Raw genomic sequence first — 24,870 nt, 5'->3', positions numbered from 1 at the left:
GCCCTTTTCCTTCAGGGATGTTCAGATGAACACGCACATTCCCTTCTTTCCAGAAAATCCTACCCCCATCCACATTCACCTCCCTGAAGTCCTCCTCACACCCAACGTCGTCTGCCTCCGGGTCCCCAAAAACCACCCTTGCTGTCCCTTCTATCGCTCCCATCGAATCCTCAACCTCCCACCCTACCACCTCACTCTGCCCTGGGCCATTCTCACCCTTCCTCCTTACCACTCCCACCCTCAGTTTGCTCCCCAGGAGGCAGACATAGACCTATCCGAACCCTCCTGTGCACGTTCACCAGCACATCTCCCCCTCTGCACCCCTTCCCCACTGGAACCCCTTCCCCCCTGGAACCCCATCTCCACCAGTCCTCCCACCGAACTCACAATGTTCCATTAGCTGCTTCAAATTTGCCATGTAACATGCAATTGTCTCACACGGGGCTCCATTTCGCAAAATAGATCTGAACCTCTGCATCGTGACTGAGGGCTTTGGTTGAATATGACCTTTCACAAGGTCCACCAATTCATCAAATTTCTTTGAATCTGGGGCACTGGGTGCCGTCAAACTGTGAATCAATATGTTGGTTTTGCTCCCACAAGTACTCAAGAGGATCGCTCACCTCTTCTCTTCCTCCGTAATCTCGTTTGCTTGAAAAAATAATGTGAAGTGTTCTATGTAATGAGACTAATCATTTGTGGCTGATTGAAAAGGAACAATTCTCCCAAATTGTGGCATTTTGAGAGGGGATAACTTCTTGAATTCTAATAGAGCTTGCTACTTACAATCATTGGGCGAGGTACAGTGCCAATTTCTTTTTAACTTGATTTCCCCTGTTCAATCCTATTTTATCCTTGTCACCAGTTTGTTTTAGGGTGGCCGAGATGTACTGTTTGTGACAGAGTTGATCTGCAGACACTTCTTGGGCGGGAACATTGTTTATTTACAATACACTCAGCAGCAACTACACGTGTGCTTTCGGCTCCAACTCAATCTCTACACTGACTGCTAAGGTAGCCCGCGCTACTCTCCTATTGGTTACTACAGATCATGTGATCTTCCTTAACAAGTATCATTCTTAAAAGTACATTACACACTAAATAAAACCACAGTGACTACACTATCCAACTTCCGTGTGCTGTTTCACAGCAGAACCATGTCCATGAGAATCAACCCAGCATCCATGGACATTCCTCCAGTGTGCCATTGGTGTCAGGCTACAGCATTTTCTGCTCCTCAGATGTCCGCATTGTGAGCAAGGCCCTGGCGGGTAAATCCCGACTTCTGCAAGTCACACTTGTCAAGACATGTTCTGCACAGGCCTGTTTTCCTGCCAATGTGGGCGGATGATCCTGCGGAGGAGGGAAGATTCTGGCGTACTGCCCTAATAATGATATGCTGATGTATTACAATGAGGTTCCCGAGTTCCGATGGCAGGGAACATGGCCCGCCATTGGCAGGCTGAGCAGACAATCGCAAACTGATTTCACCCCTTTGTGAAACTGATCGTGCCATATTGTCTGCTCATGCCACCGAACACGCCCGACACCGGCAGGCATGGAAAATCCCGGCCAATGTCTCAGTATCCACCCTCTCAAACCCATCCATAATCTTGAATGTTTCAATGAGATCATCTCATTCTTTTAACTCCAGTTAAACTCACAATTTACTGAGCCTCTCATAGGACAACCCCTTCATCCCAGAGACCAATCTAGTGAACCTTCGCAGTACTGCCTCCAAGGCAAGTATGTCCTTCCTTAAATACGGGGACCAAAATTGTACACAGTATTCCAGGTGTGGTCTCACCAAAACCCAGTACAATTGTAGCTAGACTTCTTTATTCTTGTTCTTGCGATAAAGGCCTACATGCCATTCGTTTTCCTAATTGCTTGCTGTACCTGTATGCTAATTATTTCTGTTCCTTGTATGAGTATCCCAAGTCTCTCCGAACATCAACATTTACAAATTTCACACCTTTTAAAAAGTATTCTGCTTTTCTATTCTTACAACCAAAGTAAATAACCTCACACTTCTGCACATTATATCCTTCTGCCACCTTGTTGTCCACTCATTTAGCCTGCCTATATCTCAATGAAGCCTCTTTATGTCCTGCTTAGAGCTTGCATCCCCACCTATCATTGTGCGTCTTGTCAATCCTAGCCCAGGATTGTAGCAAACAGGTGAGGAGGATGAAGGGAGGAGGATGAAGTGAGGAGGAAAAAGGGAAGAGGCAACCAATATATCTCTTTTGTGGTCAGGCTATCTTTTATTGTCTCATCCAACTGTGGTACCAGTGAACACAACCCCATTTTTTTCATTCATTCATGAGATGTGGGCTTCGCTGGCTAGGCCAGCATTTATTACCTACCCCTATTTGCCCTTGAAAAGGTGGTGGTGAGCTGCCTTCTTGAACCGCAGCAGTCCCTGTGGTGTAGGTACACCCACAGTGCTGTTAGGAAGGGAGTTCCAGGATTTTGATCCAACGACAGTGAAGGAGCGGCGATATATTTCCAAATCAGGTTGGCGAATGACTTGGAGGCGAACTTCCAGGTGGTCGTGTTCCCATGTATCTGCTGTCCTTGTCCTCCTAGATGGTAGTGGTCATGTGTTTGGAAGGTGCTGTTTAAGGAGCCTTGGTGAATTCCTGCAGTTCATCTTGTAGATGGTACACACTACTGCTACTGTGCATTGGTGGTGGAGGGAGTGAATGTTTGTGGATGGGGTGTCAGTCATGTGGGCTGCTTTGTCCTGGATGGTGTCGAGTTTCTTGAGTGTTGTGGGAGCTGCACTCATCCAGGCAAGTGGAGAGTATTCCATCACACTCCTGACTTGTGCCTTTTAGGTGGTGGACAGGCTTTGTGGAGTCAGGAGGTGAGTTACTCATTGCACGATTCCTAGCCTCTGACCTGCTCTTGTAGCCACAGTATTTATATGGCTAGTCCAGTTCAGTTTCTGGTCAATGATAACCCCCAGGATGTTGACAGTGAGGGATTCAGTGATGGCAATGCCATTGAACATCAAGGGGAAATAGTTAGATTCTGTCTTGTTGGAGATGGTCATTGCCTGGTACTTGTGTGGTGCGAATGTTACTTGCCACATGTCAGCCCAAGCTTGGATATTGTCCATTTTACAACTAACCACAAGGGTGATTGGTTGACTCTTGTATTGAGTATTGTATTGGGCATTTTGACTGATAAAGCTGTTTGGAAGTGTTTGTTTTGTAGTACCTTTCTGGCCAATCTGAGGCCATGATGGTCAGTAACAGGGAGAAGTGGTGGAATCGTGTTGAGGCGTTGGAGGTTTCACCTGCAAGCTGGAGAGCCAGTGAGAGACTTGTGCTGCCTCTTTTCCGGAAGGTCTGCTGAAGGACATGCCAATCAGGCAGCTGCAAAGGCAACGGCTGGCGTTCCCCTGGAATAAAGACCCCAGGGGTGGATGTCTCACCTAGGAACAACTGCCAGCCAATCAGAGGCCAAATGGGACCCTTGTCCCATTTTTCAACAGTCCCTCATCTTCGGTGAACTCTTATACATTGATTGGTGGGGAATTTGGAGGCAGAAATGACAAGTAATTAGGGGGGATAGTTGCCTACCTGAACACCACGAGCTTCACGCCTCTGCTCAAATTAAGTTATGGGTGCGACAGCCCATGGTTGACCTTCCTGCCCTGCCATGAATTGAGGTCCTCAAGTGGCCCATTACAGACCATTTAAGGGCCTCATCCCATCATTACTGGGATTAATATAGCTGCCAGCGGGTCTATCGCCATGTGGCCTGCACGATAGCAGCTACCCGGCGGGCAGCTTGTCACCTCCGGCGGGGGCCTGTTGGGTTCCTTGATCAAAGACAGTCAGTGCCTGGCATTGGGAAGGGGTGGCCATTGAAAGCCACCCCCATGCCCTTGCTTCGCCACCCCTACCCTTATTCCTATGACCCCCATCCCAGGAATCCCCCACCCCACCGTCCTGGGTTGCTCTGTAATTCTGGAGCTCTGGGGGTGTCTTCTGGCAACAGCCATGGCCTCCTCCGTGGCACAGCTGAGTGCAAGAGCTGTCCACCATCTACAAGGCACAAGGCAGGAGTGTGACGGAATACTCGCCACTTGCCTGAATGAGTGCAGCTCCCACAATACTCAAAAAGCTTGATACCATCCAGGACAAAGCAGCCTGCTTGATTGGCACCCCTTCTACAAACATTCACTCCCTCCATCACTGATGCACAGTGGCAGCCATGTATACCATCTACAAGAAGCACTGCAGGAACTCATCAAGCCTCTTTATACATAACCTTCCAAAGCCACGACCACTACCATCTAGAAGGACAAGGATAGCAGACACATGGGAACTCCACCACCTGGAAGTTCCCCTCCAAGCCACTCACCATCCTGACTTGGAAGTATATCGCTGTTCCTTCACTGTCACTGGGTCAAAATCCTGGAACTCCTTCCATAACAGCACTGTGAGTGTACCTACACCACATGGACTGCAGCGGTTCAAGAAGGCAGCTCACCACCACCTTCTCAAGGGCAATTTGGAATGGACAATAAGTGTTGGCCTAGCCAGCGATGCCCACATCCAATTAATGCAATTTTTTTAAATGCCCACTGCTTAACTATGTGCAGACTATGCCTTTAAAATATCCTCTAAAGTATGCACAGTGTCAATATCTGAGCTGATGGCTGTGAGTGACAGAGTGAGTGACAGTGTTTCTTCCTCATTATTGGCGTCCTGCTCGGCCAACTCTTCCTCTTCCACTATTTCCTGGCCAGGTTGCAGTTCTTGGATATCTGAAAGAAGAAAGGCACAACATAAGGATGTAGTGAGGGGATGGAAATGAGTAAGAAGTGCACCATCTGTAGCTTGTAAATCAAAGGAGATTTTGGGGTGAGGGGGAAGTGTGATGTGAGAAGGAGGATTAGGTCTGAGGATGCCATAATATTCAATGGTTTCAGCCCCACCACGGGCTCTGTTATTGCTGCTTCAGTGATGGCGAACATGGGGCCACAACTTCCGTGGAGTGGCAATCAGAGTCGGATTGTCACTCCGCTTCTACTTATATACCCTAAAATGAAGCTGCACCTTTCTTGCCTGACCTTCCGACGCAGGCCAGGTGAGAAAGGTGTAATGCAGTGGGTTCCTGAGGCCTTGTCAAGGGCAGCTGAGTCAGAGGTAAGGAAGCCACCGTGCCCCCCATTTTTTTACAGGACTAGCTGCCGTAAAGCAGGTAGGTTTAAAGGCCTAGGGAGTGGATGGCCAACCATGACCTGCCCCCGATTGCGATTTCATGCTGGCTGGCTGGCCAGTTAATGGCCAGACAGCATGAAGCGCGCGCTGAAATGCTCAGCGCTACTGGGGTGGGGGCGAGAGGAGGGCAGGCGCTGATGTAAGCGCTGGCCAGTGTGGAATGAAAGCTCCCTGAAGTCAGACAGCTGCCTCAGGGAGTTGAAGACTTGAAAGCAATTAAATATATTTTTTTTAAATCAGGAAAAAATGTCCAAGCATCACAATCAGTCACCTGAACATATGATAAAAATGCTGTCCATAGATTTTACTTTTCCTTTCATTTAATAACGGAAACCTCATCCTGCCCTTGGATGAGGTTTCCTGAAAAATGCAAAGTCTGCCTGACCGATTCACCAGTCACCAACCATAGGGTTTGACAGACCACGAAAAATCAGAGACAATTGCAACTTTAATTACACTAAGTGGTGTCTTAATTGTTGGTGGGCACGCTTCCGGCTTTAGTGCGTCCCCGCCGACCAAAATATTGCGAGCGCGGGATGACATCAGGACGCTTGTCTGACGTCACCTTTGTGATTTCACGTCCAATCCACTCAGGCGCATGCCCACCCGCTGACCTAAAAAATTTACCCCAGAGCTCGAAGTGTTTTGAATTATTCTAACTTTTTCTGGGTAACTATTACTATAAGTTGGTCGGAACCATCCAAAGTTTGCGATTTCAATTGCAGTATTGGATGGTTCCCATTGCAGGGCATTTGCTCAATGGAAGTTTGAACTTTCTGGGCAATTGCTATGCAATCCTTACATGGGAACTTTCATGGGGTGGGGGTGGGGGGTTGTTCCCTAGGGCATCTTTGGGGTACCACCCGGTACGATGCTCCGGAGAACAGAAGATACGGCCCAATGTTTCTTCTGCGGGTATAAGGACATGTCAGTGATCCTGCCTTGTGCTGGTTAGTTCCAACTGCCTCCAGTTATGCACAATCTGTTTAACTGATGTGCCTTTCATTGTTGAATAGCTGGAAATCTGTGCCAGCTATGACGTGCGGCGGTGAGACTCGTAGCAGTGCTAAGAATGTGAGGGTGAAGTATAGCTATGAATTTGAGGCCTGAGTCTTGGTTGATAAAGATTGTTGACAGATGAGCGAAGGGAGATGGGGAATGGATCAGTGTGTGAGGCCTGTTGTTCATTTACAAGGGTGTGGAATTTGAAGATGCATTCACTGAACTTGATCACTCAAATTGGGTCACTGAGCTTCTTGCAGTGCTGCATCCAGCTCCTTGGTGCTAGACAGCTGGCATTGAGCACAGTGGCTATCTGCTCCCACAGAATTTGAAGTGCCTGTCTGGAGGACCTCCTGGTCCCCTGTGGATAGAGCACCTCTCTCTGCCTGTCTATCCCTTAAACCAGAACTCCAGTGTTGTATCATAGAACCACAGAGCATGCTTTCTGCCCATTCTTGAATGTTCCTCCTGCTCTTCTCCAGACACTATCAACCTCTGTTCAGCCACAATGCACCTTCTGTTTAAGAGGTGCAGGCTGACTTACAGTAGGCCAGGCTAGCTTTATGCGGTGCTAGCTTCTTATGATTTTGTACTCCCTGCTGAAGTGTGCAGATATTCAGCAGTGCGATTAGCACTGGTTTCATATGATTACAATGATAATGGAAAGGCAGCACAAGATTTGCTTGCTGCCTGCCTTGGTGGCACCAGGCATCGGTTTATCATGATTTGCAATCCCTGAGCCCGATCTTGGTCATCTCCAACCTCCCCCTTCTCTCCAAAGTTCTTGAACATGATGTCACCTCCTAATCCTTGCACATCGCTCCCGGAACTCCATATTTGAATCCTGTCAATTAGATTTTTGCCAATATTGAAATGATCTATATCAAAGTCACAAATGAGATCCTCTGTGACTGTGACCATGGTAAATTATCACTCGTCATCCTTTTCGACCTGTCTGCAGCCTTTGAGATAGCTGAATGAACATCCACCTCCAACACCTCTCCTCAGTCATCTAGCTGGGTGGGACTATCCTTGCCTGATTCCATTCTAGGGAGATGGGTATGTGGGTGAGGTGGGTGAAGTGAGGTGAGTAGGTAGGTGAGGTGGATGGATGGTGAGTGTGTGGTTGGGTTGGGGGTTAGTCAGGTGGTTGGGGGGATAGTCAGGTGGGGGGGGTTAGTTGGGTCAGGTCGGGGATTGTTATCCAGGTGGCCAGGGGCTTAGTCGAGTGGTCGATGAGGCTAGTCGGAGTAGTTGGGTTGGGATGGGTAGTCTTTGTTGGGTGGTCAGGAGCTTAGCTGGGAGGTCATTGGGGGTCGTCAGATGGAGGGGGCAGTCGGGTGGTTGGGGGAGTAGTTGGGTTTGGTCAGAGAGGCAGTCGGCGGTCGGGAAGACCGTCGGGTTTTGAGGGGTAGTCAGGTCACATTGGGGGGTAGTTGGGTGGTGATGGGGCTAGTTGGGTGTTCAGGGGGGTGACTGTGGGGGGTTGTTGTTGTGCTCAGTTGAGTTCCACTGGCTAACCACTGAGTTAGACAAGGTATTAAACTGTGTAACACTTCTAGGGTAAGTATGCAAGTAAGTCTCGTGTTTCTGGCCCAAATCTCCTCCCTGAACTCAGGGCCAGACACTTTTGTAGAACATCCCGGGCAGCAGAAATCAGTCCATTGGAATTTTAAACTTCCTGAGCAATTTCAGTGCATGTGTATGTGTCAGGACTTCCGCAGAGTCCTGACGTGCATCTCCCAACTTATGTCCCATCTCCGACATTCCAGAGATCAGAAGATTTGGGCCATTCTTTCCAGTCCCTGCCATGATCTCCATTCCCGAGCCACAACTCTATTCTCTGCCAAATATTTGAGTTTGAACCAGGCTGTTTGAGACCATGATGTCATATTTAACCCCAAGTGGAGTTTCTGACCACATACCTGCTCTATCACCAAGACTGCCTACTTCCACTTCAGTAACATCATCTGACCTGCCTCAGGTTTTGTTACCTCTAGACTTCATTGTACCAATGCTGCTGGCCTGCCTATTTTCCTCACTACAAAAACTTGAGCTAATCCAAAACTCTGCTGCTCATATCTTAACTTGCACAAAGTCCTATTTTACCCTTAACCACTATGCTTGTTGATGTACCTTGGCTTCTGATTTGCCAACACTTTGATCTTAAAATTCTCATCTGTGGTTTCAAATCCCTCCATGGCCTCACTGTCGTCTATCTCTTTAACCTCATCCAGCTCCACACCCATCAAGGTCTCTAGGCTCCACCAATTCTGTCCTCCTGCGCATCCCTAATTTTATCACTCAATCATTGGTGACTGTGCTTTTAGCTGCTTAAACCCTTAATGCTGGAATTTCTGACCTAAACCTCTGTCTCTTTTCCCTTCTCTCCTCCTCTAAGATGCTGTTTAAAATTTACCTCTTTGACCCAGCTTTTGGCCATCTGTCCTAATATCCCTTTATGTGGCTTGTGTGAATGAGAGCTCACACTACTCGAGTATCTCAATGTACTTGGCTATTTGTGGCACCAGTACACAATGAATTAAAACGGCTTTCTGCTGAACATAGGATGCATTCTGTAAATGGCCTAAGGCAAGGATATCTTCTCGAGATAAGGAGGATGATGAAATTTGTGAAACTCAGTCATGTCTATGATTATCTGGGATATGTTAACTTGGTCACTTGTGTTTATTGTCAATGGGAAGAGTTTCTAAAGACAACACAACAATGATGATACAATGATGGGAATTGCTTAAGAGGGCAACACAATCATGGTAACAGGATGATTGGAAGATATTGAAAAGAGCTAAATACAATTTGCTGGCTCCATGTTGTAATTCTGATGTAATTTTCATGTTTCTTTGATGTACAATATACATTGGTTGTCTTGGTTGAAATATTGATATCAAAGGTATTATTTGAATTATGAGTAGGATTCCTTATGCTACACTGATACTGAAATTAAGTATGATGTTTAATAAAGACCTGACCTTTTATTGTTACAACTGTGCTCTGGTGTTTAAAATAGCAAAACAAAGTAGAACAAGAAAGCAGAGCAACATGGCTCAGTGTCAAATTTTGTTTGACAACGTTTCTGTGAAATGCCTTGGAACATTCTATTATCTTAAAGACACTATATAAATGCAACTTGGTGTTGTTAAATATATGTTTTCCAATATTCAATAAAAATAGATATTTGATAATGAAAAGAATATCCTTTGATCTGCAATTCTATGTCTTTTTATATGAAAGATGTTGAAAGCATAAAACAAACATTGAAGATCTATATACAAATCGGCAACTTGCAAACAAATGAAGCGTCAAAATCTTGACATCCACAGAGCACAAGGCTAGTGATTCTATAACAACATTATACTTAGGGTAATTCAATAAAATTGTAGCACCAACAAAAAGCAATGGCATTTTAACCTGTGTCCTGTACAGCTTCACTAAAAGCTAGTAGACAGGTTCACAAATTAATCAAAAAGGCTAATAAAATGATGGCCTTCTTCTCAAGAGGTCTGGTACAAAGGGGTAGAAGTTATATCACAGCTGTGCAAAACTCTAGCTAGATCCCATCAGGAGTCACTGCATTCAGTTCTGGGCACTGCCCTTTAGGAGGAATAGATAGGCCTTGGAGAGGGTACAGCACAGATTCAGCAGGATAGGGTTAAATTATGAGGACAGATTGTATTGACTAGGCTTACATTCCCTTAAGTACATTTCGGAGCTCTTTTGGGCAAGACAGCTGATGATGTAGATTATGCTGTTCTGCTCCATAAACTAACAGGTTATTGTGACAAATTCCAGATTTCCCTTATTAAAAACTGAGATAAAAACAAAAAACTACTGTGGATGCTGGAAATCCAAAACAAAAACAGAATTACCTGGAAAAACTCAGCAGGTCTGGCAGCATCGGCGGAGAAGAAAAGAGTTGACGTTTCGAGAGGACTCGAAATGTCAACTCTTTTCTTCTCCGCCGATGCTGCCAGACCTGCTGAGTTTTTCCAGGTAATTCTGTTCTTATTAAAAACTCATGCATTTTACCATGAGCTTCAAAAATAATTCAAAGCATTCTACATACATTATGTTGAATTACTTTTGAAGTAGTGTGTCTGTTTTTATGTAAGCACACGGAAGGATCCAGCAAATGACAATAAGATGAATGACTAGTTAACCTGTTTTTGGTGATATAGGTTACAAGAATGTTGCCAAGAACACTTGATGAGAGCAGTGGCTCAACATTAGCACCCTCAACTCTGAGTCCGACTTCGGAGACTTGAACACAATCTAGGCTGACACTTCAATGCAATAATGAGAGAGTGCTCAGAGGCACTGTCAGAGGTTCCATCTTTTAGATGAGGCTTTAAACTGAGGCCCTCTATGACCTCTCAGGTGGACATAAACGATCCCATGGCACTATTCGAAGAAGAACAGGGACATTCTCCTGGTGTTGTAGCCAAAATTTATCCCTCAGAAGAAAACATTCAAAATGATCTGATCATGTTTCTGATTGCTATTTGTGGATCTTGCTGTGTACAAATTAGCTGCTGTGTTTTCTACATTACAATAGTTTTTTTTTTGGATATTGTTATGACCAGGTGAGAAAGGTTGAACTGGCTCCCCTCTATTCAACCTCCTTGGTTGGTCACAACAAAGGTTTAAGTTTCTCTTTCACGAGGAAATGCCTTTTCCAAATCAGAATGTATTTAACTATTTAAGCTGTGAATAATAAAGAGCCAATCAAACATGGTTTTCTTGAGTCAAAGAAAGAGCAAATTTATTAACCACTAAACCCAAGAAAAGTAATAAAAACACAATGTCAAGCATTCTGCCCTCATACAATCATTCGAGCCCACACGCATGTACGCACACACACACACAGGTATCATAAGGAGAATTAGAGTGCATTAGAAAAAAGGTAAAAGAGTATGTTGTTAAGCGTCCTTTGATTGTTCTTGAGGTGTAGATTTTAAATGCTGCTTAGATGTGGTCAGATGTAAATGAGGTTGCAATTATTACAAGATCTTGGTTCGCTGGTAGGTTTCTGGTAGAGCTGACTTCTTGAACCAGGTGGCACTCTTATTCCAAAATAGAGAGAGGGAGAGAGAGATCAGCCCTCAGCCTGTTTCCTCTGCTTGACACCGCCTGTGTCACTTGCAAGCTCTCTCTAGTGACCAAGCAGCCTTGCCTTGAAATACTTCACCTATTATGTATTCCCAAGAGGTTTTGGATGTGTCTGTCTGTGCTGCCATTGTTTCAATATTCCATAACTTTGCATTTTTAATACCTCTTCCTTAGACATGAGTTTCAATGGGTGTCTGGATTACAGGAAAATCTCTCTCTTCACACTCCCATGAGGGTGATTTGTTTGTTTTTCACCTTGGAGTGTGGCCTTGCATTTTTAAGCAGTTTGCTCTGTCTCAGTTAAAATTGCAAAATTTCCAGTCAACTGAAAGTTGAAAAATCATATTTTCAAAAAATAAAGGGGCATGGCCTCATAACAATGGGCAGAATTTTGAGTTCGGCAAGCGGGCATGGTCGACGGGCACGGGAATGGTCAGGAAACGGCTCGGCACCCGCGATCAGCACCCGACCTCGATTTCACACTGGTGGGCCAATTAAGGCCCGCCAAGCAAGAACAGCAGCTCCCCAATGGCCGGGAAGGAGCCAATGGGGGTGGGAGTCTGTCAGCCGCTGGGTCCAATGGCGACCCGGCAGCCAGTTTAAAACCGACACAGTCAGGCCCTGGAAGGCTGCCAGCAACGAAGATATCTTTGGTGTTGTCAACAGGAAATTATAAATTATGGATTCAAATGCGGCTGCAGGTCAGGTGGGTACTCGGGCCCCGCCGGTTTTCTGATGAGTGCATCGCGGTCTTCCTGGAGGAGAAGGCTGCCAGGAGGGACTCCCTTGTCCCCAGGGATGGAAGGAGGAGGCCACCACACCTTACAAAACGAGCTTGGGAGGAGGTGGCAGCCTAGGTGAGCTGCCATGATGTTGTGTGGCGCACCTGGGTCCATTGCTGCAAGAGGTTTAACGACCTGCTGTGCTGAGGACGGGTGAGTACCATGTTGGCATGGATCAGTGTTTTGAAGTGTTAAGGGCTGGCTATCCCCCTGTGGAGCTCAGGGGCGTTAAAGTCTCAGTGCCAATTGTCAATGACGCTGGAGCTGGCCAAGGGGTTGAGCCCTGGTTGCTTGGACTGAGTGTCTTGCGGCTCAAGGGCCACAACTCAGATTTGCCCTGCAAGGTATTTCCAAAGATGAGGTTGGCCAGGCTGCAATGGTGCTGCAGGTCGAAAGCGGATTAATCAATGCTCCTTCGTCCTTTCAGGAGAAGACGGCCCATAACAACATTGAAAGGTCGCGGACCGGCGGAGGCCCCACAAACCTCCTAATCCTAAACAGATACAAGCAGGAGGCCTTGGAGCTGGAGAGGCCTCACACACCTCATTCAGCCAGTCGTGGAGAGGCTGTGGTGTCAGACAAAGGTAAGACTGCAGTGCACAGAGGTGAGAGTTTCGGATGGTGTAAACATTCTTGTGTAGTCTCATCATTAATGGGAGCCTCAAAACTGGATTCCCCATTGATCACTGAAAGACAATGGCACCATGATGCAGATTGCCATGATCTCCCCAGGGTGCCTGGCATGCACAGCGACAGTGTGATAAGTTAAACTAATGGCATGCTGTTGTTCTTCTTTAGGTTTGCCAGCATGCACCCAATCGCAGGACCCTGAAGCCCACCCCTGATGCCAGAGGACCGCCAGGCTCCAGATGCACCACGTCATGCCTGCTCTCTGAACCAGGCACCAGCGCAGCTACCAGCACCTCGATGGGTGTTAGATCTTTGGCTAGAATGTCGGTTTGAGGTGCAGGCAGAGGCAGAGAGTGCCCAGGGCACCGGCAGTTGGAAGGCTGCTGGAGACCAGGACGATGCTCAGTCAAAGACAAATGATGAGCCTCTGGAGTTGTCCATTAGGCGGCAGATGCTGGATGTCCAGCGAGATGTGCGGGAGGATCTGACGGAGATCTATGAGGGTATGCATGCCATGGTCTCTGTTATGGAAGAGCCCATGCGGAGCATCAGCACTGCGTTGACCCTCATGGCCGAGCACACTGCCTCCTCCATTGAGAGAATGGTGACTCTCATGGCAAGGCAGCTCCAGGAGCAGAATCGCGAGTCCCTGGGGTTGCGCTCGGATCTGCAAGCCCTCACACAGGCACTGACCTCAGGTGGTCAGTGTCAGTGTGGGAGATGGATGAGGCACCCAGTATCCCAGCTAGGTGCCTGTCCATAAATGGCGAGCAGGGAGGTCCAGAGTCAACTCACGGCGCACAAGCTGACTGTCATCTCTGCGGGCTCCTCCCAGGACACTCTGGACGATGGCTGCAGCTCCGCCGCCCCTCTGTCAGTGACCGTGGCATCTGATGAGGCTGCAGCAACTGGTGAGATGCCAGCTGTGGAACTGGTCACTTCCACCGAGGCAGGTCAGCACAGGCTCCACTGGCCAGAGGACGACCACCAAAGTCTTCAAGACTAACAGGACAGCAGAGTCAGCAGGCTGTCTCCAATCCCAGTGCCAGCAAGGGGGGACACCAAGACGTAGCACTCACAAACATAAGTTTAAGGCATCATGAGCATAAGAGGGACTGGTCACAGGTGATCTTCTGTTGTGCAATGTTTTGTTTGTGTTTCCTGGTCTGGAGTTGAAGAACAGAGAAGGTTCTGTTAATTTGTTTGGACTGTCAACATGAGATAAATTTTGTTTGGTCATAATGACCTGAGTATGCTTCCCCTTTTTTATTTAATGTGGTGCAGGGTACACCAGTATGTAATGCTGGATGTGAGTAACTCAAAACTTTATTGCGCAGGCACTGAGTGGACTTTGGGGTCAAAGGAAAGGGGCCTTTCAGTCGTCTGGAATGGAGGCGGCAGCATTGGCATGAGATGGTAGCGTTTATTTGGCAGCCTAGCTGAAGGTGTATTGGATTAAGTCATCCCTGGTGTCCCTGCCTCCCTGAAGGTTAGCGAGGTCTGCCTCCACATCCTCAGCGTTCTCCTCATCATGCTCCTCATGACTCACTACTGGATTCATCATCTGGAGCCTGTGGAGCTGTGTCAAGATCCTCTTCCTCCAGTGGGTCCCCCCTTGCCAGTGCCAGATTTTGGAGAGCGCAGCATGCAACCACTATCAGTGACATCCGCTCTGGAGTATATTGTAGTGCTCCCCATGAATGGTCCAGTTATTGGAAGCGAATCTTCAGAAGGCCTATGGTTCTCTCTATCACCATCCTTGTGGAGGCATGGCTCCTGTTATACCGCTGCTCTGCCTCTGTTCTTGGGTGGTGGAGGGGCATCATAAGCCACCTTTTCAAGGGATAGCCCTTGTCACCCAGCAGCCATCCATCCAGCTGGGCTGGAACACTGAAGAGCCTCGGCACCTGGGAGTGTCTCACGATGTATGCGTCATGGAAGCTGCTAGGGTACCTTGCACAGACTTGCAGGATAAGCATCCTGTGGTTATACACTATCTGTACGGTTCATGGACTGGAACCCCTTCCTGTTAACAAGAGCACTCGGTTGACCCGCTGGCACCTCGATGGCCACATGTGTGCAGTTGATTGCACCCTGGACGTGGGGGAACCCAGCAATCACTGAAAAGCCTCTTGCTCGCTCTGCCTGGCTGGCCTCGTTCATACGGAAATGAATGAAAGTCAATACCCACCTAAACAGAGCTTCTGTCACCAACTTGACACAACTGTGGACAGCTGATTGGGAGATTCCACAAAGATCCCACACTGAGCACTGAAAAAAGCCAGAGGCATAGAAGTTGAGGGCCATTGTGATCTTCAGAGCCACTGGCATGGGGTGTCCACCCACACAGTCGGAGGTGATCTCAGGCCCAATCATCTAACAGATGGAGGTCACTGTTTCCCTTGAGAGGCACAGCCTCCTTCGGCATTGCACCTTGGGCATATTGAGGTAGCTGCATTACCGCCTGTAAACCCTGACAGCAGGGTAGTGGCGCCTTCTGTAGCCCCTAATGCCTTGGACTTCTTGCTGGCCCTGCACTCCCATGCCTGCGCCTCTCCACCCACAGATCGCTCCCCTGGAAGCTGCATTGGGATGCCTGGCCTCCTCTCCCTTCTGCCCCTCTCTTCTTCCTCAGAGGAGGTGTCACCAGCAGAGACCACAATCCCCATTACCAGGGTAGCAGAAGGCTGTCTGATATCTGGAAGGGTCCACATAGTCTGAATCCTCCGGGGTTCTTGGAGACACCAAGGAGTCCTGAAATGATGCCTGGAAATGCTAATAATGAAGCCCCAAACAGGGATGAAGCTACTATATACCAGTAAGTCACCAGCAACAAACTATCTACCAAAGTCCTCACTACTCACACTGGCAATCCTCCTGAGCCCTTTTATCCCACCCGTGGATGAAGTATTGAAATTGTCGGCTGGCTGTCTGCCCATTTTGCCTGTGCAACAAGCGTGAAATCGCACGGTCAACAAAGAATTATCAATTGCCTTTTTAATGGTCTTAACTGGCCTCTTAATTAATGGCAGGAGTGGCTCAGGCATCCGCTGACCAAAATACCGGGCAAATGTGCAATGATATCGGGACGCTCCCCCGATGTCATCACGTGCTATTTACGCTTGAGTGGGCCAGGTGCGCACCTGCCCGCTCAGCGAAAAATTCTGCCCAATGTGAAGTGCTTTGTGATATTACATGGTTGTGAAAGGCACTATAGAAATGCAAGTAGTGCCATGTGATCTGTATGATCAACTTGAACCACCAAAACAGGCAGATGGTGCATTAATTTTACTTTTCCTATAAAAGGTAAGATGTCTACAGTGCTATATGCTCAGCACCGTATAAATTGCCATCTTACATTATGAGTTCCAGTCCTGGAGAGACAAGAAACCACAACCTTCTGAGCCAAGTTGACACAGAACTAAATGTTCAAAGGGGTCTTTGATCTTAAATAAAATCAGTTCATCACTGAATTTGCAACATGCCTCATTGACTTAAGTATCAGATTTTGCTATGATAAAAATCAAATGAACTCTTTAGCATATGATTACCAATTATTAGAATCATATATTTATATAATGAAATCAGTCCACTATGTTTAATTGCATTTGTGCACATGGCAGTGTTATATTTATTTTAGCAATTTTCCATATTGATCCGAAAGTTGAAGAGATATTGTTTGATTTTATGCAGGAAAGGCAACGCTGAGTACTACCCAGAAATGTTTGATACTACGGACTTAAAAGCCTAGGGATTCTTTTGAAGTTGATGATTTGGAGTGATAGTAAATTATGGTTCCACAAGAGTTTTGCAAAGACAGATAGAATTCATCGTACAATGAGAAGAATGTTATTTGTCATGTTATAGAGAATCTGGACCTAAATTGGAAGTCATACTTGCAGATGGTAATTAACCGAGCATCTTTGTTCTGTAAATCCCTGATCGCCTTTTTGAAGACAATTGGCCAAAACAAAATCTAAGAAGCTGATTACATGGATAATTTTTCACATACACCTCGACAAAGGCAGACTATTAAAAAGTTACAGGTTCCAAGGTATGGGGGAAGAATGTCTGTTTATGGGAACTGCTGTTTGACTGCTGAGAGCAACGATGGTATCGTAAAAACCAGAATAATTCAAGAAGCCCCTATAAGTGTGCTCCAACCTTACATAACAAATCACTTGGAACTAATTTAGAAACATTTCCCAAATGCAGGACAATCTGCACTGAAACCGAGCATCCAGATGTGATGCATTATTAACCGGCATCTGCAGTTTCTGACGCAGGCAATACTCAAATTTTGTGCTGCCTTCTCATTTAAATGATTTTTACATGCAGCCAGCTCTAAGCACACTGCGGAGTGGCTGCACCCCTGAGCAAGGGGCACATAGCATTAGAGGCTAGCCAGATTTAAAGCTAGCCTGCTCTACTTAAAAGCCAGCCTGTGACATGGCTAAAACAATTGAAGCTGATGGTACTGGATCCTCCCTCTTAAATCATCCCACAATCTCTTCTGATTTGCAAACTATAAATGGTCTGAGCATGACACTCTTACTTCTGTGTTGCTCTTCCCGCAGCCCTATCTTGTGCATTTCTCCTTTTAAATACCTATGAATATCCACTTGGCCGGACTATGGTGCAGGAGCAAGACATCGAAGAGGAAGAAGGGACTAATAATGCAGAAATTTTGTCACTCAATCTCACACTTGCAGCCACCAGTTAAGACAGTGAGACTGTGCATGCCTCAGAGAGTAGCTTAAAGGGGAGATCTGCACATGAAAGAAAAGGGGCAGGGCAGAGAGAAAGGGTAGTGCAAGTGCCAGTTTGCTGGAGGGTGAGGTCACACGAGTTCTGTTGCAGATAAACTCAGATAAGACAGGGCGTCCTACAGAAAAAGGCTAATGTGTCTAAGTGTATATATATATATATATATATATATATGCACATAAAAATGTTTGGTGCTTTAGCAGGCCTGCTAGTACTTCATGCTCCATACTGCTGCTGTCCATGTTGAGATTGTGTAGTCCAAAGTTGGGCTTTCTAGGACCAGAGCTGCTCAAGATACTCCTGCAGCCTTCCCCACTGAAAGTCAACAGCCCTTCATTAGCCAAGCGACCGCCACTCGGGTAGAACTGCTTGGGATGACTAGGACAGGGAAAGACACATGGAAGACTGGCTCTAAGGGAATGCACAATGGTGATTAGTTGACTTTTGTATGAAGCATCGGATAATTTGATTTATAATGTTTGTTTGGAATGGATGTTTTCTGGTGGCATTTATTTATGCCTAGCATTCTGGCCAAGTGGATGCTGTGATGAGCAGTGACAGAGGGTAGGTCAGATGTGGGACTGCTCTTGAATTGATTTTGCATTCACTGCAGGGTGACCAACTTTCAGGGAATAAAATAAGGGACACTTTGGCAAGGGGGACTGTAGGAGTGGGGGTGGGGTTAATGGCTGGAGAGATTGTGATGGGGGAGGGGCGTTGCTGTCTACATCATGGGAGTAGTGGGGGGGGGTGGTTGCTGTCTAGGTGGGAACAGGGTGGTGGAGGTGGCCACCTTCCTGATGCTGGTGGTAATTGCAGGACAATTGGTCATGCTGCTTCCCTGGTACTTCAGTCAGGTCAGCTGATCACAGAAATCCCACCTGGTAAGGGGTTGTGTTGATGACCTTCTTCCATGCCACTTCCTCCATTCCCCCCTCTTTCTCCTCCTCTTTCTCATCTTCTTCCTTCTCATGTTCCTGAGCTGCTCAGCATTTACCGGGTGCCAAGGCTGCACTCTGATGACACTGAGATTTTGGAGGAGACAGCAAAACATGATAAATTGGCTCACGTGCTCTGGTGAATACGACAAGGCTTTTTCAGGCTGGTCCAGGTAGCAGAGGTGTTGTGTAAACATCCCAGTGTTCGGCTCAATCAGAATGGCCCAGAATTTTCATTCCCTGGAAGGTTGTACATTGGAGGTACCCCAGAAGATGCACCGGGGACACCCTGGAAGTCCCAAGGCAAGGACTGCATGGAAATTGCCCGGGAAGTTCAAACTTCTGTTGGGTAATTACCCTACACCGGGCACCATCTGATACTCTGAATTAAATTGCAGACATCGGATGGTTCTGAATTTCTTAGCAGAATGGGTCTCCAGGAAAAGTTGGAAGGATTAAAACCACTTCTAATTCCTGGCCCTTCACTGACTGCCCCACTGACTATCCCTGCACCCCCTACTACACCCCCACGACCACCCCCACCCGACCCACTCAACTACCTTCCGACCACCTCCTGATTCTCCCACCACTGACCACCCAATACCCCAGACCATCCGATCCCCCACCCCCAAACCACCAACCCCACTGCCCCGACCCACCCCTCCAACCCCTCCCTGACCACCCAATCAGTCCCACAGACCACCCAACCACCCTGAACACCTGACCGCCCCCACTCCTCCGCGAACTCCCCCGACCCATCCTACCCACTTACTTTACACACTAACCTTCTCTCTTGTCAAAGTGGCTGGGACCTTTGAACTTACTGCTTCATGGCAGCTGGTGTGGTAAAAGGGGACGTGGGTTCACTTCCCCAAATGCTGCTGCCCTGGACTGAAAGGTCCCTGGAAATGTTGTGCTGCACATTTCTCATCAGGCCGGTATGGAAGATTGGGTGAGATATGTGCAGCTTCCATTCCAGTGTAAGTAAAAAGGAATGTAGTGGCAATTCGATATTGATTGCCGCTCCACGGAAGTTCTGGGTCATTTTGTGTGGCAACATGGCTTTCACTATATGCTTACTGCCCATGTTGCTTGCGTTGCACAGCCCTGTAGTCACCTTATGGTCTCTCGTTATGGTTGAAATGCTGATACAACAGACTGCTGCAGAATTAAAGTACCATGACTGCTGCCCAGATTTTGGCCATTGATCAGGATGATGCATTGACTTTGTTGCACACCAGCTGGACACTGAGGGAGTGAATAACCCTTCTGGTTATAGTACATCTTTGAATTTGCATGTGGCACTGCAAAGCGATGTGTGTGCAATTAATGACACCCTGCACCATCGGGAAGCCTACTATCTTGGTGAAGCAAGTTGCTTATTTCCCTTTCTTCTCTCTGTCAAGAGGAAATGTGATGTACTTATCTTCTTTTGTATATGTAGCTTCAGCAATATCCCCTATGCAACAATGGACAGTGAACTGAGAAATGTTAGAAAAATGATCTAGCCCAGCCTGGAAAGAGCTCAATGCAAAAACCTCATGGCCACAGTCACTTTCACAGTCACTGGAAGTGTGGGGTCCTTGCCCTGCTCTGAGGCTGCAGGTCTGCCTTCTACAGGTGGTAAATTTCAGTGAGCACCTCTATAGTGAAGTGGAAGACATCACGCATACTGTCCGTCCGTAAGGTTGAGATGGGACAAATGCTCCCTTGAAGACCCTGGATGGGTATGGCCTCTGCTTCCTCCCTCTTCAATTAGCATGTCATCTTCTGCATTACCTCTGCTCATTCTCCCTGTCATGCTGCAGTTCAAATGGGGATAGAAACTATTGCACCCATGGTTGGGAACAAGTGTCGGAGCAGAATCTTTGAAATCAGAATCTTGACCTTCACCAGCCAATGTAGACTTCAGCAACTTTCATTAGGGTAATCCACAAAACACATCTACTAACTTAGCAGCAGTCAGTAGAAATCAATCAGCAACTAACCTGAAAGTAATTGATGATCCCTTTTAATAGCACTGATGGGGTGGTTCTTCCTGCTGTTGAATGTATGTTCATCTGTGCAATGTTAAGAATGGGCATTAGATGCAGCATTCATGTCGAAAATGGTACTGCTAGTGTCAAATTATGTAACACAATAACTGAAATCACAATTCAGAAGAGTCATATGGACTTGAAATGTTAACTCTGTTTCTCTCTCCATAGATGCTGCTAGACATGCTGAGCTTTTCCAGCATTTTCTGTTTTTATTTCAGATTTCCAGCTTACGCAGTATTTTGCTTTTAACTGAAATCACAATCTGCTTATTCTGCACACTTATGGTGCATGGTCACAGTGTCCACTCTAAAGACCTAATCAAAATGGCATCCAGTGCAGCCAACACCAGAAGTGTGCATGGCGTTTCACACTTCAAATGGCAGCAGCAACTCTGAAAATACTAGCTCTTTGTAACTGAGTTTTGAAACCCTGATCCTTAAAGGTTTGATAACTAGTGTCTTGGGTATGATGTGGAAAAGGTGACTTGTAAGGAAATCAAAAAAACTGTTATGCCCCTGTAAGTTTAATGTTGGATTAATTTACAAATAAATTGACATATAAGAATTTAACATGGGCTTGGGGAGTGCAACAATGTGAGTTGTTACGGCTTAAATTACAGTTAAAATCTACTTGGAGACTGTTTTAGTCATTATGTTGCTAGAGTATTAGACTCCCCCTTAGGCAAATCAAGTTCAAATTCCAGCTTCAACTGACATCCATCGCTGGACTTCCTCCAGAGGATGCATTTGCCAATTTGAACCATTTCATCTGAGGATGGGAACAAGACCGGTTTGGAAGAGATATCTTTGTTCACTGCTTAAGTTATTTAGCCGGAGAACTGTATTGATTTTTCCTGCGTAAATGTTTCCTGACTGAGGGTAATGACATGGATACAGTAGCAGAGTGAAATAGAAACAGAGAAACAATGAATGCAAGTTAAGACATTTTGCCATGGTAATATTTCAAAATGTTGTTTATAATCCTGTACTGACAAATTCATAAATTTATTTAATTTATTGGTCACATTTACAGTTCAATGCTTGGTTAATGCATCATATTGAATGAGAAAGAGGCTGCTTATAGATTAATAGGACTAAGGAAAACCAAATTTTGACATTTACATAGAATTTCTTCTTTTAAAGGCAATTTCATTCTCATGCAATTATTTTTCATGTCTGTTCATTTTTGGGTCTCATGCAGCAAGCACCAGTCTAACTATACGTAGCATAGTGGTTGTGTTGCTTGACTGATAATCCAGAGGCTTGGATAAATGAGATTCAGATACGAGCAACGGATGACCAAAAAAATTGATAAAGAAAGAGTAAATAGAATGAGAATAAACTAGCGAGAAAAATAAAAACAGATTGTAAGAGTTTCTACAAGTATGTAAAAGGGATGAGTGAAAGTAAACATGGCCCATTTAATGGCTGAGATACCAAAAATTATAATGAGATACAAGGAAATAGCAGACACATTCATCAAATATTTTGTGTTTGTCTTCACAGTGAAAGACACAGAAAACATACCAGAAATAGTGAGGAACCAAAGGTCTAATGAGAGTGAAGAACTTTAATTAATATTAGTAAAGAAAAAGTATCGGAGAAATTAAAAGGACTGAAAGCCAACAAATCCCCTGGACCTCATGGCCTACCTCTGAGGGTTCTAAAATAAGTTATTGCAGAGATAATGAATGTACTGATTATGATCTTCCCAAATTCCCTACATTCTGGAATGGTGTCAGTGGATTGGAAGGTAGAAAACATAACACCACCAGTCAAAAAAGAAAGAGAAATCAAGGAATTACGGGCAAGTTAGCCTGATGTTTTTTGTCAGGAAACTACTGGAATCCATTATTAAGAAAGTGATAATGGCTTTTAGAAAATCATAATCTCATTAGGCAGAGTCAACAAGGTTTCGTGGAAAAGGAAATCATGTTTGACCAATCTATTAGAGTTATTCTGAGGATGGAATGAGCAGGGTAGATAAAGGGGAAGCAATGGATGTATATATTTGGATTTTCAAAAGGCATTTGATAAGTTGCCACAGAAAAGGTTAGAAACATAGAAAATAGGAGCAGGAGTAAGTCATTCGGCCCTTCAACCTTGCTCCGCCATGCAATATGATCATGGTGATTCTCTATCTCAATGCTGCACTCCTGCACTCTCCCCGTGCCCCTTGATGCATTTAGGAGCAGAAGTAGGCCATTTGACACATCGAGTCTGCTCCACCATTCAATGGGCTGGATTTTACCATTGGCGAGCGAGGACGGGGTGCGGTGACGTCGGGTGGAACTCCCGACGTCACCGCGCCCCATTTAAATTTTCAGGAAGGTGGGGATGCAGCAAAATCAGCTGCGTGCCCGCCGACCTGTCAATGGCCAATTGAGGCCATTGACAGAGCAATTAAAGTAATTAGTGGACCTGCCCGTCCAAACTTAAGGTTGGCGGGCAGGCCAGGAACCCCGGCGGGAAGTAGAAAAAACATGAAACCTCATCCACAGGCGGGATGAGGTTTCATGTAGGATTTAAAAAATTTTAATAAAGTTTTTTTGGAAATTATGAACATGTCCCAACTCATGTGATATTGTCACATGAGGGGACATGTAAAGGAAATTTTTTTTTCTATTTTTAATATTTTTGAAAGTAGTGGCGATCTCTCTGAGGCAGCACTTAGCCTCAGGGAGATGAGTACGCTCTTTCGTGCGCATTCGCGAAAGAGCGCACTCTCAATTTTAGGCATTCCCCCCCCGCCCGCACAGGAAGCGCATAGCGCTTCTGTGTGGACGTCACACTGGGCGGGCCTTAATTGGCCTGCCCACGTAAAATGGCGCTGCGTCTCCGATCGGGGGCGCCGATCAGAAGTGCGCTTACACACACCCGCCCATCAACTTCCCCCCCAACGGGGGGAAAATTCAGCCCAATGAGATCATGGTCTGATAATCCTCAACTCCACTTTCCTGCCTTTTCCCCATAACCCTTGATTCCCTTACTGGTTAAAAATCTGTCCATCTCAGCCTTGAATAAACCTAATGACCCAACCGTTACAGCCCTCTGCGGTAAAGAATTCCACAGATTCATTAGCTCGGAGAGAAGAAATTCCTCCTCAACTCTGTCTTAAATGGGCGACCCATTACTCTGAGATTATGTCCTCTGGTCCTAGACTGTTCCACAAGGGGAAAAGCCTCTCAGTATCTACCCTGACAAGCCCCTTAAGAATCTTATAAGTTTCAATAAGGTCGCCTCTCATTCTTCTAAACTCCAATGTGTACAGGCCCTACTCAACCTCTCCTCATAAGAAAATCCCTCCATACCCGGGATCAACTTAGTGAACCTTCTCCGGACTGCCTCCAATGCCAGTATATCTTTTAGAGCCCAGAAATCTATCTATTTTCTTCTTAAATACATTCAGTGACCTGGCCTCTACAGCCTTCTGTGGTGGAGAATTCCATAAGTTCACCACCCTCTGAGTGAAGAAGTTTCTCCTCATCTCAGTCCTAAGTGGTCTACCACATACCCTAAGCCTGTGACCCCTTGCTATAGACACCCCAGCTAGAGAAAACATCATCCCTGCATCCAGTCTGTCGATCCCTGTCAGAGTTTGATACGTTTCAATGAGATCCCCTTTCATTCTTCTAAACTCCAGTGAATACAGGCCTATCGGCCCAATCTCTTCTCATACAACAATCCTTCCACCTCTGTGTTACTGCTGGATGCCTTCTGGAAAAGGCTACAATCCATCAGGTGTAAGACAAATCAGTTCCTGAACTCGATTGTGCACTTCTCTACAAGAAGTTTTAACAGGACTTTGATGCGCGGACGATGATATGTAATCAGGGTGGGACTCGCTGAGTGATTATTTTATTTAGTTTTTAATACTTACTTTAATTAAAATTAGATCTCTATCTAATCTGGGGTGATTTTCTTTCTTTTGTGTTTTATTATTCATTTATATGTAGTTTTTTAACATGCGAGCAATGTACCCAAAATAAATCTCTGTGTGGACAATGAAATTGAAATTGAAATTGGAAGGAAATTGAAAAAGAGAATAAATAATCCTCTTTATTTCAACCCATGAGAAGCTTGCTGCTGGTTACTCAAACTGTCCACACACTGAGGGTTTAAAAAACACACACCTCTTCCCTTTAAAAAAAACACATTATGGACAGTAAGGGAAGGGAACAGGAGTTTCAGTTCTCTCTCATCCCTGTCCGTAATAGGGTTAAGAAGGTAGCTTACCATCACCTTCTCAATGGCAATTAAGGATGGACGATAATATATGCTGACCATGCCAGCAATGCCCACTTCCTGTGAATTAATTTTAAAAATCTGTTACAATGATAAAC

The sequence above is a fragment of the Cetorhinus maximus genome, chromosome 19 (assembly GCF_964194155.1).
Source record: "Cetorhinus maximus chromosome 19, sCetMax3.hap1.1, whole genome shotgun sequence".
NCBI lineage: Eukaryota > Metazoa > Chordata > Chondrichthyes > Lamniformes > Cetorhinidae > Cetorhinus > Cetorhinus maximus.
The sequence above is the reverse complement of the archived record's forward strand: the minus strand, read 5'-3'. Positions refer to the sequence as shown.